Consider the following 13,876-nt stretch of genomic DNA (forward strand, 5'->3'; position numbering starts at 1 on the left):
TCAGTGTGTCTGTTGTTGTTGTTGGTCAGTAGTCGGTGGCTGTGGGAGCAGTCATGGTCAGTATGTCTGTTGTTGTTGTTGGTCAGTAGTCAGTGGCTGTGGGAGCAGTGATGGTCAGTGTGTCTGTTGTTGTTCAGTAGTCAGTGTGTGTGGGATCGGTGATGGCCAGTGTGTCTGTTCTTGTTGTTGGTCAGTAGTCAGTGTCTGTGGGAGCAGTGTTGGCCAGTGTGTCTGTTGTTATTGGTCAGTAGTCAATGGCTGTGGGAGCAGTGATGGCCAGTGTGTCTGTTGTTGTTGGTCAGTACTCAGTGGCTGTGGAAGTGGTGATGGCCAGTGTGTCTGTTGTTGTTGGTCAGTAGTCAGTGTGTGTGGGAGCGGTGATGGTCAGTGTGTCTGTTGTTGTTGGTCAGTAGTCAGTGGCTGTGGGAGCAGTGATGGCCAGTGTGTCTGTTGTTGTTGGTCAGTTGTCGGTGTCTGTGGGAGCGGTGATGGTCAGTGTGTCTGTTGTTGTTGGTCAGTAGTCGTGGCTGTGGGAGCGGTGATGGTCAGTGTGTCTGTTGTTGTTGGTCAGTAGTCGTGGCTGTGGGAGTGGTGAAGGCCAGTGTGTCTGTTGTTGTCGGTGGTCAGTAGTTGATGGCTGTGGGAGTGGTGATGGTCAGTGTGTCTGTTGTTGTTGGTCAGTAGTCAGTGGCTGTGGGAGCAGTGATGGTCAGTGTGTCTGTTGTTGTTGGTCAGTAGTCAGTGGCTGTAGGAGCAGTGATGGTCAGTGTGTCTGTTGCTGGTGGTGGTCAGTAGTCAGTGGCTGTGGGAGCAGTGATGGCCAGTGTGTCTGTTGTTGTTGTTGGTCAGTAGTCAGTGTGTGAGGGATCGGTGATGGCCAGTGTGTCTGTTGTTGTTGTTGGTCAGTAGTCAGTGTCTGTGGGAGTGGTGATGGCCAGTGTGTCTGTTGTTGTTGTTGGTCAGTAGTCAGTGTGTGTAGGATCGGTGATGGGCAGTGTGTCTGTTGTTGTTGTTGGTCAGTAGTCAGTGTCTGTGGGAGTGGTGATGGTCAGTGTGTCTGTTGTTGTTGGTCAGTAGTCAGTGGCTGTGGGAGCAGTGATGGTCAGTGTGTCTGTCGTTGTTGTTGGTCAGTAGTCAGTGTCTGTGGGAGTGGTGATGGCCATTGTGTCTGTTGTTGTTGGTCAGTAGTCAGTGTCTGTGGGAGTGGTGATGGTCAGTGTGTCTGTTGTTGTTGTTGGTCAGTAGTCAGTGTCTGTGGGAGTGGTGATGGTCAGTGTGTCTGTTGTTGTTGGTCAGTAGTCAGTGGCTGTGGGAGCAGTGATGGTCAGTGTGTCTGTTGTTGTTGTTGGTCAGTAGTCAGTGTCTGTGGGAGTGGTGATGGCCATTGTGTCTGTTGTTGTTGGTCAGTAGTCAGTGTCTGTGGGAGCAGTGATGGGCAGTGTGTCTGTTGTTGTTGTTGGTCAGTAGTCAGTGGCTGTGGGAGTGGTGATGGTCAGTGTGTCTGTTGTTGTTGGTCAGTAGTCAGTGGCTGTGGGAGTGGTGATGGCCAGTGTGTCTGTTGTTGTTGGTCAGTAGTCAGTGTCTGTGGGAGCAGTGATGGTCAGTGTGTCTGTTGTTGTTGGTCAGTAGTTGATGGCTGTTGGAGCAGTGATGGTCAGTGTGTCTGTTGTTGTTGTTGGTCAGTAGTCAGTGGCTGTGGGAGCAGTGATGGTCAGTGTGTCTGTTGTTGGTCAGTAGTCAGTGTCTGTGGGAGCAGTGATGGCCAGTGTGTCTGTTGTTGTTGGTCAGTAGTCGGTGTCTGTGGGAGCAGTGATGGTCAGTGTGTCTGTTGTTGTTGGTCAGTAGTCGTGGCTGTGGGAGCGGTGATGGTCAGTGTGTCTGTTGTTGTTGGTCAGTAGTCGTGGCTGTGGGAGTGGTGATGGCCAGTGTGTCTGTTGTTGTTGGTGGTCAGTAGTTGATGGCTGTGGGAGTGGTGATGGTCAGTGTGTCTGTTGTTGTTGGTCAGTAGTCAGTGTGTGTGGGATCGGTGATGGCCAGTGTGTCTGTTGTTGTTGTTGGTCAGTAGTCAGTGTCTGTGGGAGCGGTGATGGTCAGTGTGTCTGTTGTTGTTGGTCAGTAGTCAGTGTGTGTGGGATCGGTGATGGGCAGTGTGTGTGTTGTTGTTGTTGGTCAGTAGTCAGTGTCTGTGGGAGTGGTGATGGTCAGTGTGTCTGTTGTTGTTGGTCAGTAGTCAGTGTCTGTGGGAGTGGTGATGGTCAGTGTGTCTGTTGTTGTTGGTCAGTAGTCAGTGGCTGTGGGAGCAGTGATGGTCAGTGTGTCTGTTGTTGTTGGTCAGTAGTCGTGGCTGTGGGAGCGGTGATGGTCAGTGTGTCTGTTGTTGTTGGTCAGTAGTTGTGGCTGTGGGAGTGGTGATGGCCAGTGTTTCTGTTGTTGTCGGTGGTCAGTAGTTGATGGCTGTGGGAGTGGTGATGGTCAGTGTGTCTGTTGTTGTTGGTCAGTAGTCAGTGGCTGTGGGAGCAGTGATGGTCACTGTGTCTGTTGTTGTTGGTCAGTAGTCAGTGGCTGTGGTATCAGTGATGGTCAGTGTGTCTGTTGCTGGTGGTGGTCAGTAGTCAGTGGCTGTGGTATCAGTGATGGTCAGTGTGTCTGTTGTTGTTGGTCAGTAGTCAGTGGCTGTGGGAGTGGTGATGGTCAGTGTGTCTGTTGTTGTTGGTCAGTAGTCGTGGCTGTGGGATTGGTGATGGTCAGTGTGTCTGTTGTTGTTGGTCAGTAGTCGTGGCTGTGGGATTGGTGATGGTCAGTGTGTCTTGTTTTTGGTCAGTAGTCGATGGCTGTGGGAGCAGTGATGGTCATTGTGTCTGTTGTTGTTGGTCAGTAGTCAGTGGCTGTGGGAGTGGTGATGGCCATGTGTCTGTTGTTGTTGGTCAGTAGTCAGTGGCTGTGGGAGCAGTGATGGTCAGTGTGTCTGTTGTTGTTGGTCAGTAGTCAGTGTCTGTGGGAGCAGTGATGGTCAGTGTGTCTGTTGTTGTTGGTCAGTAGTTGATGGCTGTGGGAGCAGTGATGGTCAGTGTGTCTGTTGTTGTTGGTCAGTAGTTGATGGCTTTGGGAGCAGTGATGGTCAGTGTGTCTGTTGTTGTTGTTGGTCAGTAGTCAGTGGCTGTGGGAGCAGTGATGGTCAGTGTGTCTGTTGTTGTTGGTCAGTAGTCCGTGTCTGTGGGAGCAGTGATGGTCAGTGTGTCTGTTGTTGTTGGTCAGTAGTTGATGGCTGTGGGAGCAGTGATGGCCAGTGTGTGTCTGTTGTTGTTGGTCAGTAGTCAGTGTCTGTGGGAGTGTTGATGGCCAGTGTGTCTGTTGTTGTTGTTAGTCAGTAGTCAGTGTCTGTGGGAGCGGTGATGTTCAGTGTGTCTGTTGTTTTTGGTCAGTAGTCAGTGTGTGTGGGATCGGTGATGGCCAGTGTGTCTGTTGTTGTTGTTGGTCAGTAGTCAGTGTCTGTGGGAGCAGTGATGGCCAGTGTGTCTGTTGTTGTTGTTGGTCATTAGTCAGTGTGTGTGGGATCGGTGATGGCCAGTGTGTCTGTTGTTTCTGTTGGTCAGTAGTCAGTGTGTGTGGGATCGGTGATGGGCAGTGTGTCTGTTGTTGTTGTTGGTCAGTTGTCAGTGTCTGTGGGAGTGGTGATGGTCAGTGTGTCTGTTGTTGTTGGTCAGTAGTCAGTGTCTGTGGGAGTGGTGATTGTCTGTGTCTCTGTTGTTGTTGGTCAGTAGTCAGTGTCTGTGGGAGTGGTGATGGTCATTGTGTCTGTTGTTGGTGGTCAGTAGTCGTGGCTGTGGGATCGGTGATGGTCAGTGTGTCTGTTGTTGTTGGTCAGTAGTCAGTGTCTGTGGGAGTGGTGATGGTCAGTGTGTCTGTTGTTGTTGGTCAGTAGTCAGTGTGTGTGTAAGCAGTGATGGCCAGTGTGTCTGTTGTTGTTGGTCAGTAGTCAGTGTCTGTGGGAGCAGTGATGGTCAGTGTGTCTGTTGTTGGTGGTCAGTAGTCAATGGCTGTGGGAGCAGTGATGGCCAGTGTGTCTGTTGTTGTTCAGTAGTCAGTGTGTGTGGGATCGGTGATGGCCAGTGTGTCTGTTCTTGTTGTTGGTCAGAAGTCAGTGTCTGTGGGTGTGGTGATGGTCAGTGTGTCTGTTGTTGTTGGTCAGTAGTCGTGGCTGTGGGATCGGTGATGGTCAGTGTGTCTGTTGTTGTTGGTCAGTAGTCAGTGTCTGTGGGAGCGGTGGTGGTCAGTGTGTCTGTTGTTGTTGTTGGTCAGTAGTCGTGGCTGTGGGAGCAGTGATGGCCATTGTGTGTCTGTTATTGTTGGTCAGTAGTCAGTGTCTGTGGGAGTGGTGATGGCCATTGTGTCTGTTGTTGTTGTTGGTCAGTAGTCGTGGCTGTGGGAGTGGTGATGGCCATTGTGTCTCTTGTTGTTGGTCAGTAGTCGGTGTCTGTGGGAGTTTTGATGGCCAGTGTGTCTGTTGTTGTTGGTCAGTAGTCAGTGTCTGTGGGAGCAGTGATGGTCAGTGTGTCTGTTGTTCTTGTTGGTCAGTAGTCGTGGCTGTGGGAGCGGTGATGGTCAGTGTGTCTGTTGTTGTTGGTCAGTAGTCAGTGGCTGTGGGAGCAGTGATGGTCAGTGTGTCTGTTGTTGTTGTTGGTCAGTAGTCAGTGGCTGTGGGAGTGGTGATGGTCAGTGTGTCTGTTGTTGTTGTCAGTAGTCAGTGGCTGTGGGAGCAGTGATGGTCAGTGTGTCTGTTGTTGTTGGTCAGTAGTCAGTGTCTGTGGGAGCAGTGATGGTCAGTGTGTCTGTTGTTGTTGGTCAGTAGTTGATGGCTGTGGTATCAGTGATGGCCAGTGTGTCTGTTGTTGTTGTTGGTCAGTAGTCAGTGGCTGTGGGAGCAGTGATGGTCAGTGTGTCTGTTGTTGGTCAGTAGTCAGTGTCTGTGGGAGCAGTGATGGTCAGTGTGTCTGTTGTTGTTGTTGGTCATTAGTCGGTGGCTGTGGGAGCAGTGATGGTCAGTATGTCTGTTGTTGTTGTTGGTCAGTAGTCAGTGGCTGTGGGAGCAATGATGGTCAGTGTGCCTGTTGTTGTTGTTGTTGGTCAGTAGTCAGTGTCTGTGGGAGTGGTGATGGCCATTGTGTCTGTTGTTGTTGGTCAGTAGTCAGTGTCTGTGGGAGTGGTAATGGTCAGTGTGTCTGTTGTTGTTGTTGGTCAGTAGTCAGTGTCTGTGGGAGTGGTGATGGTCAGTGTGTCTGTTGTTGTTGGTCAGTAGTCAGTGTCTGTGGGAGTGGTGATTGTCAGTGTGTCTGTTGTTGTTGGTCAGTAGTCAGTGTCTGTGGGAGTGGTGATGGTCAGTGTGTCTGTTGTTGTTGGTCAGTAGTCAGTGTGTGTGTAAGCAGTGATGGCCAGTGTGTCTGTTGTTGTTGGTCAGTAGTCAGTGTCTGTGGGAGCAGTGATGGTCAGTGTGTCTGTTGTTGGTGGTCAGTAGTCAATGGCTGTGGGAGCAGTGATGGCCAGTGTGTCTGTTGTTGTTCAGTATTCAGTGTGTGTGGGATCGGTGATGGCCAGTGTGTCTGTTGTTGTTGTTGGTCAGTAGTCAGTGTCTGTGGGTGTGGTGATGGTCAGTGTGTCTGTTGTTGTTGGTCAGTAGTCGTGGCTGTGGGATCGGTGATGGTCAGTGTGTCTGTTGTTGTTGGTCAGTAGTCAGTGTCTGTGGGAGCGGTGATGGTCAGTGTGTCTGTTGTTGTTGTTGGTCAGTAGTCGTGGCTGTGGGAGCAGTGATGGCTAGTGTGTCTGTTGTTGTTGGTCAGTAGTCAGTGGCTGTGGGAGCAGTGATGGCCATTGTGTGTCTGTTATTGTTGGTCAGTAGTCAGTGTCTGTGGGAGTGGTGATGGCCATTGTGTCTGTTGTTGTTGTTGGTCAGTAGTCGTGGCTGTGGGAGTGGTGATGGCCATTGTGTCTCTTGTTGTTGGTCAGTAGTCGGTGTCTGTGGGAGTTTTGATGGCCAGTGTGTCTGTTGTTGTTGTTGGTCATTAGTCAGTGGCTGTGGGAGCGGTGATGGTCAGTGTGTCTGTTGTTGTTGGTCAGTAGTCAGTGGCTGTGGGAGCAGTGATGGTCAGTGTGTCTGTTGTTGTTGTTGGTCAGTAGTCAGTGGCTGTGGGAGTGGTGATGGTCAGTGTGTCTGTTGTTGTTGGTCAGTAGTCAGTGGCTGTGGGAGCAGTGATGGTCAGTGTGTCTGTTGTTGTTGGTCAGTAGTCAGTGTCTGTGGGAGCAGTGATGGTCAGTGTGTCTGTTGTTGTTGGTCAGTAGTTGATGGCTGTGGGAGCAGTGATGGCCAGTGTGTCTGTTGTTGTTGTTGGTCAGTAGTCAGTGGCTGTGGGAGCAGTGATGGTCAGTGTGTCTGTTGTTGTTGTTGGTCAGTAGTCAGTGGCTGTGGGAGTGGTGATGGTCAGTGTGTCTGTTGTTGTTGGTCAGTAGTCAGTGGCTGTGGGAGCAGTGATGGTCAGTGTGTCTGTTGTTGTTGGTCAGTAGTCAGTGTCTGTGGGAGCAGTGATGGTCAGTGTGTCTGTTGTTGTTGGTCAGTAGTTGATGGCTGTGGGAGCAGTGATGGCCAGTGTGTCTGTTGTTGTTGTTGGTCAGTAGTCAGTGGCTGTGGGAGTGGTGATGGTCAGTGTGTCTGTTGTTGTTGGTCAGTAGTCAGTGGCTGTGGGAGCAGTGATGGTCAGTGTGTCTGTTGTTGTTGGTCAGTAGTCAGTGTCTGTGGGAGCAGTGATGGTCAGTGTGTCTGTTGTTGTTGGTCAGTAGTTGATGGCTGTGGGAGCAGTGATGGCCAGTGTGTCTGTTGTTGTTGTTGGTCAGTAGTCAGTGGCTGTGGGAGCAGTGATGGTCAGTGTGTCTGTTGTTGGTCAGTAGTCAGTGTCTGTGGGAGCAGTGATGGTCAGTGTGTCTGTTGTTGTTGTTGGTCAGTAGTCGGTGGCTGTGGGAGCAGTGATGGTCAGTGTGTCTGTTGTTGTTGTTGGTCAGTAGTCAGTGGCTGTGGGAGCAGTGATGGTCAGTGTGTCTGTTGTTGGTCAGTAGTCAGTGTCTGTGGGAGCAGTGATGGTCAGTGTGCCTGTTGTTGTTGTTGTTGGTCAGTAGTCAGTGGCTGTGGGAGCAGTGATGGTCAGTGTATCTGTTGTTGTTCAGTAGTCAGTGTGTGTGGGATCGGTGATGGCCAGTGTGTCTGTTCTTGTTGTTGGTCAGTAGTCAGTGTCTGTGGGAGCAGTGATGGCCAGTGTGTCTGTTGTTATTGGTCAGTAGTCAATGGCTGTGGGAGCAGTGATGGCCAGTGTGTCTGTTGTTGTTCAGTAGTCAGTGTGTGTGGGATCGGTGATGGCCAGTGTGTCTGTTCTTGTTGTTGGTCAGTAGTCAGTGTCTGTGGGAGCAGTGATGGCCAGTGTGTCTGTTGTTATTGGTCAGTAGTCAATGGCTGTGGGAGCAGTGATGGCCAGTGTGTCTGTTGTTGTTGGTCAGTAGTCAGTGGCTGTGGGAGTGGTGATGGCCAGTGTGTCTGTTGTTATTGGTCAGTAGTCAGTGGCTGTGGGAGCAGTGATGGTCAGTGTGTCTGTTGTTGTTGGTCAGTAGTCGTGGCTGTGGGAGTGGTGATGGCCAGTGTGTCTGTTGTTGTTGGTCAGTAGTCAGTGTGTGTGGGAGCGGTGATGGTCTGTGTGTCTGTTGTTGTTGGTCAGTAGTCAGTGGCTGTGGGAGCAGTGATGGCCAGTGTGTCTGTTGTTGTTGGTCAGTTGTCGGTGTCTGTGGGAGCGGTGATGGTCAGTGTGTCTGTTGTTGTTGGTCAGTAGTCGTGGCTGTGGGAGCGGTGATGGTCAGTGTGTCTGTTGTTGTTGGTCAGTAGTCGTGGCTGTGGGAGTGGTGATGGCCAGTGTGTCTGTTGTTGTCGGTGGTCAGTAGTTGATGGCTGTGGGAGTGGTGATGGTCAGTGTGTCTGTTGTTGTTGGTCAGGAGTCAGTGGCTGTGGGAGCAGTGATGGTCAGTGTGTCTGTTGTTGTTGGTCAGTAGTCAGTGGCTGTGGTATCAGTGATGGTCAGTGTGTCTGTTGCTGGTGGTGGTCAGTAGTCAGTGGCTGTGGTATCAGTGATGGTCAGTGTGTCTGTTGTTGTTGGTCAGTAGTCAGTGGCTGTGGGAGTGGTGATGGTCAGTGTGTCTGTTGTTGTTGGTCAGTAGTCAGTGGCTGTGGGAGCAGTGATGGTCAATGTGTCTGTTGTTGTTGTTGGTCAGTAGTCAGTGGCTGTGGGAGTGGTGATGGTCAGTCTGTCTGTTGTTGTTGGTCAGTAGTCAGTGGCTGTGGGAGCAGTGATGGTCAGTGTGTCTGTTGTTGTTGGTCAGTAGTCAGTGTCTGTGGGAGCAGTGATGGTCAGTGTGTCTGTTGTTGTTGGTCAGTAGTTGATGGCTGTGGGAGCAGTGATGGCCAGTGTGTCTGTTGTTGTTGTTGGTCAGTAGTCAGTGGCTGTGGGAGCAGTGATGGTCAGTGTGTCTGTTGTTGGTCAGTAGTCAGTGTCTGTGGGAGCAGTGATGGTCAGTGTGTCTGTTGTTGTTGTTGGTCAGTAGTCGGTGGCTGTGGGAGCAGTGATGGTCAGTATGTCTGTTGTTGTTGTTGGTCAGTAGTCAGTGGCTGTGGGAGCAGTGATGGTCAGTGTGCCTGTTGTTGTTGTTGTTGGTCAGTAGTCAGTGGCTGTGGGAGCAGTGATGGTCAGTGTGTCTGTTGTTGTTCAGTAGTCAGTGTGTGTGGGATCGGTGATGGCCAGTGTGTCTGTTCTTGTTGTTGGTCAGTAGTCAGTGTCTGTGGGAGCAGTGATGGCCAGTGTGTCTGTTGTTATTGGTCAGTAGTCAATGGCTGTGGGAGCAGTGATGGTCAGTGTGTCTGTTGTTGTTGGTCAGTAGTCGTGGCTGTGGGAGTGGTGATGGCCAGTGTGTCTGTTGTTATTGGTCAGTAATCAGTGGCTGTGGGAGCAGTGATGGTCAGTGTGTCTGTTGTTGTTGGTCAGTGGTCGTGGCTGTGGGAGTGGTGATGGCCAGTGTGTCTGTTGTTGTTGGTCAGTAGTCAGTGTGTGTGGGAGCGGTGATGGTCAGTGTGTCTGTTGTTGTTGGTCAGTAGTCAGTGGCTGTGGGAGCAGTGATGGCCAGTGTGTCTGTTGTTGTTGGTCAGTTGTCGGTGTCTGTGGGAGCGGTGATGGTCAGTGTGTCTGTTGTTGTTGGTCAGTAGTCGTGGCTGTGGGAGCGGTGATGGTCAGTGTGTCTGTTGTTGTTGGTCAGTAGTCGTGGCTGTGGGAGTGGTGATGGCCAGTGTGTCTGTTGTTGTCGATGGTCAGTAATTGATGGCTGTGGGAGTGGTGATGGTCAGTGTGTCTGTTGTTGTTGGTCAGTAGTCAGTGGCTGTGGGAGCAGTGATGGTCAGTGTGTCTGTTGTTGTTGGTCAGTAGTCAGTGGCTGTGGTATCAGTGATGGTCAGTGTGTCTGTTGCTGGTGGTGGTCAGTAGTCAGTGGCTGTGGTATTAGTGATGGTCAGTGTGTCTGCTGTTGTTGGTCAGTAGTCGTGGCTGTGGGAGCGGTGATGGCCAGTGTGTCTGGTGTTGTTGTTGGTCAGGAGTCGTTGGGTGTGGGATCAGTGACGACCGGTGTGTCTGTTGTTATTGTTGTTGGCAGTGGTCAGGAGTCGGTGGCTGTGGGATTGGTGATGGCCAGTGTGTCTGTTGTTGGTCTTTCAGGTGTTTCTTCACACATCAGTTCGGAGGGGAGTACCAGTTCCAGTGTGACAGATAGAGGAGCTTGCGATCTGGCTGAAGAATTTGACCCCATGCTGCCCCCTAAAAGCCAGAAGCTAAACAGTGATGCTGAGACAAAGCAAATAATACTGGAACATAATTTGTGACCCCTAGTTCACACAATATATTGTCACAGGTGTTTTAAACACACTGACCTACACAGTTTCACCAGTGTCTTGACTGCAGCATCAAGAAGCAGTGAAACACAATGCTTAAACACACACTCAGCTCCTCCAGCACTGAGAGAAATGTGTGCCAGAGCAGAGAAGCAGGTTTAAAGTCAGCTGTGCCGAGACATTTTCACCAGTAATCTTTCATGCCCTTCTTCACTTATTCTGCTTGTTCTTTAATGTTTGTTTTTTTAGGCCTGTGATTGTATCTAGGTTTCTGGGTTGTATTGTATCTGGGTGACTGTCTCAATGAGATATGAAACTGGCATAGTTGCTTCAGGCTAATTATCCTGATATATCTGAGACACTGCGCTGTTCAGGGCTCCTCCTCTTGGAGGCACTGTTGTGCCAGGAAGCGGTCAATAATCTGGGAACGGAGACAAGACAGGACTAGGGGAACAACCTCCCCGTCTTCCCTGCACCCCAGGAGGAGGACATGATTAGATCAGAGAATCAGAGGATTTACAAACCAGCCAACAGCTGATGATACTGGAATCCAGCGACAGTGAGACTTGAGCACTGGGGCTTGGTCATTGTTGCACTACTGAAATTTGAATTTAAAATCAAAATATGAAATTTCCTCTTTTCTTTCTGGGTATTATTTAGCATACGTACTGTATTTGACCATGTTTGAAGATGATTTGCGATAAGTTGACAATGGTATAGTGAGTGGAACATTGGAAAAACATGTTTGCACCTGAATATGCTTTACATTTTATATTAATTAAATCCATATTGTAGCACATTAAAATGCACCAAGAAGAGAATCTGAGAACTAATTGCATGTTTCTCAGCTCTCAAAAACCTTTCTAGTCTGTTTGAGAATTTTGCAGGAATATGTTTTGAAACCTGTATTGTAATACTTTTTTGTTACCAAGGTCTTCAATAAAATAAAGCAGACTTTAATATTTGAGGCTTGCAAGCAATGCTGCATGTTAGTGACTGAGTATTGGTTTACTAGATGCTTCCCTACAGGCCTGCATGTTGCACTATGAACCTCAGGGGTGAAGACTTGATTTAAAGTGTTTGCTGTCGAAAGGGAACAGTTTGAAGTGAAAGGTGAACAGGGTGCACAGTGTTTTGGTTGATTTGACAGGTTGGTGATGGGAGAGAGGTGGAGGTGGGGCTGGACAGGAGATGTCAGAATGGCGGAAAGTTTGGGTGAGGCTGTGCAAGTACTGAGTGCCCTGTAAACAGATATCTGAGATAGCTACAGCATGCAACTGGGAGAGAGTCACTGTGCCAGGGCTCTGGGCTTTAATAAAGGTCTCAGTCGCAGAAGAGAGGTAGTACATTTTACCAGGTGAGAGAGTCATTGTCTCAAGGTGAAACTGTCTTCGAGGGATGTTGCATCCAAAATACAATGGAAACCATCACATTTAAGCTTTTTTGGGGGGATCGAGAAGACGATCATGGTGAGACTCAAAACATGCCTGTGTTTTCTTCTTTTGAGAATGAGTGGATTATTGCGGCGCAAATATTGGTTCAAAATAAAAAATCCATTCCTGTCATTGTTTATCCTTTGATAGATTCTTCAAATCCTTGCTCTGAACGTTGATATTTAGTGATAATATAAAAATTGTGGTTTTCTCTTATTCGCTAATTTTATTAAAATAACAGGCTCTTTTACAATTGTATTGGATGTTTGGAAGGTATAACAGTCCCTCGTGCATCCACAGCTAAAATATATATATTTTTAAAAATTACAAAATATTGAATGGCATTTGTCTTTAGATTCACATTAAAATTAAGATAAATATGCCAAAAGATTATAATAGAACTCTACAGTCCTAACCTAATGACGCCGGCGAGCTGTCATTTTTACTTGTCAAGTTCTCTAACAAATCTGTACTGTATTTTTAAAATATTTTAGCTGAGGAGACAAGAGGAGTATAAATGAATTCTTCTGCCGCCCACTCAATGAATATTTGCATTAAACTAAATCAAGACATATGTTGTCCATGACTATAAATTCTGTACAACAAGACAGAAAGAAAGGCACCACTGGGATTTGAGTGTAGGATCTGGGATGTTTACTAGACAGGTGCTTTATCAGCTAAGTGCTCCCCTTTTACAGCCACTTGTACACACCGCTCTGAGACACCCAAGTTCGGTGTGCGCTGAGCCTGCTCGCTGAGCAAGCTGTCTCCTTTACAAGCAATAGTAGCACTGAAACTGAGAGAAAGGATGAGAAAATGCTATTATCTGGCACTTTTCATGTTAAAGGAGCTCAATGTGCTTTCTGTGTACAACAGGATGTCCTGTACACCCGCCACTGAAGCACAGCACAGGCTTGGTAGCTTGACAGCTCCCAAGAAAAATTTTGAAATTGCAGTTGGAAGAGGAAAATGACCCTCACCTACAGGGAAAGATGGTCATCTAGAGCATGACACCTCATGCCTGGAGGTGCTAGTTTTCTTGACGAAGTGGCCAAGTAGTTAAGGCGATGGACTACTAATTCATTATGCACTGCACCTGTGGGTTCAAACCTCATCATTACCAAGCTCACAGATGTGCCTTGTTTTAATAAAAAAGCTGGGTATGCTTTCATTTCCTTTTTTGCTCTTGTAGTACATCAGCAGTATATCTGGACTGAACATGCTATAGCAGGCTCACAGCAGGAACGTGTGACCCACAAGCAATGACAGTATCAGTATCAGATCTGGCTGCAGTATATTGGTTGACGAGAAGCAGTAACGATTCTGTGGAAACTGGTGAGCTTGCTTTAATACAGCTCTTTTGAGCAGAATGTGTCACAACAAAACTGACCTAAACTCAACTATTTCAGTAGCTAAAGACATAAGTGATGTTGCTCCAGCTGAAACTCGAACTCATAACCTCGGTATGACTCCGCTGTGCGCTGATGACCGATTGCACCCCTGGAGCTGCGTAAGTTTCTCTCTACACAGACTGACGCTGCACAAACACAGGGTGAAACACAGGGTTTTGACTGTGGATCCATCTCCACGTGGGGGAAGGAGACAGTAAAATAGCAAGGGACATACAAAAGAAGGAACCGAAAGAATTGTGCTCGCTGCAAATTAAAAAGGAAAGAGATGGTCGGACATGTAAAACAGTTCGGCGGATAATTTGTAGCAACAGTTTTTGCGTCAATCAGCATACAGATTTCTCTTCGTGTGCCTTAAGATGTGCAATTTGTGCAGTCGTTGTATGACATTGGTTTCTTCAAAAGTGCAGTCAATTGGCAGTAGAGAGCTAGGCGACGCACGCCTTCGTGAAGACCCTCTGTAAGGCAATTACACATTTTATTTTCAAGTCGCCTCCTTCACATGCAATAGCAGCACCGACACTAAGAGAAAGGATGAGAAATGGCTTTTATCAAGCGATTAAAGCCTTTGTTTGAAGGAGGGTATTTGTGTGCTGAACTGGCTCCTGGAGAAGTGCAGAACAGTAGGATACAAGGTTTATCAAAACTGACAGCAGCCCCAGACAATAAAGCTTCACACACGCATGACAAAATGCGTGTACGTTTGGGCTGCTCACCTTAATGGTATAGTGGCCAGTACTTTGTATTGAGACCACAGTACTCCTGCTTTGAAACTGGGTTACAGCAACCCAAGACAAGAGAGCTGCCATCTATGATATTTGAGTGAAGGGGAAAACGGTCATAGAGCTGATGTGCCGTCCCACATAACCAATCCGAACAAACACTGCTTTACAAAGGAGCACTGCCTGAGCTTATTGTTGGCAAACTGAAGACCAGATCCCCCTCTTCCGTGACGAAAAGTAGAGGACAGGAGCCGCAGTGTTTAATATAAATAAAAGATTTCAGTTTTCTCTGGAGCAACTAGCATGAAACTCTGAATCTCAGGGTTGTGAATTCAAGCGCCAGACTGGCAAGAA

The sequence above is a fragment of the Atractosteus spatula genome, chromosome 10 (assembly GCF_055471065.1).
Source record: "Atractosteus spatula isolate fAtrSpa1 chromosome 10, fAtrSpa1.hap1, whole genome shotgun sequence".
NCBI lineage: Eukaryota > Metazoa > Chordata > Actinopteri > Semionotiformes > Lepisosteidae > Atractosteus > Atractosteus spatula.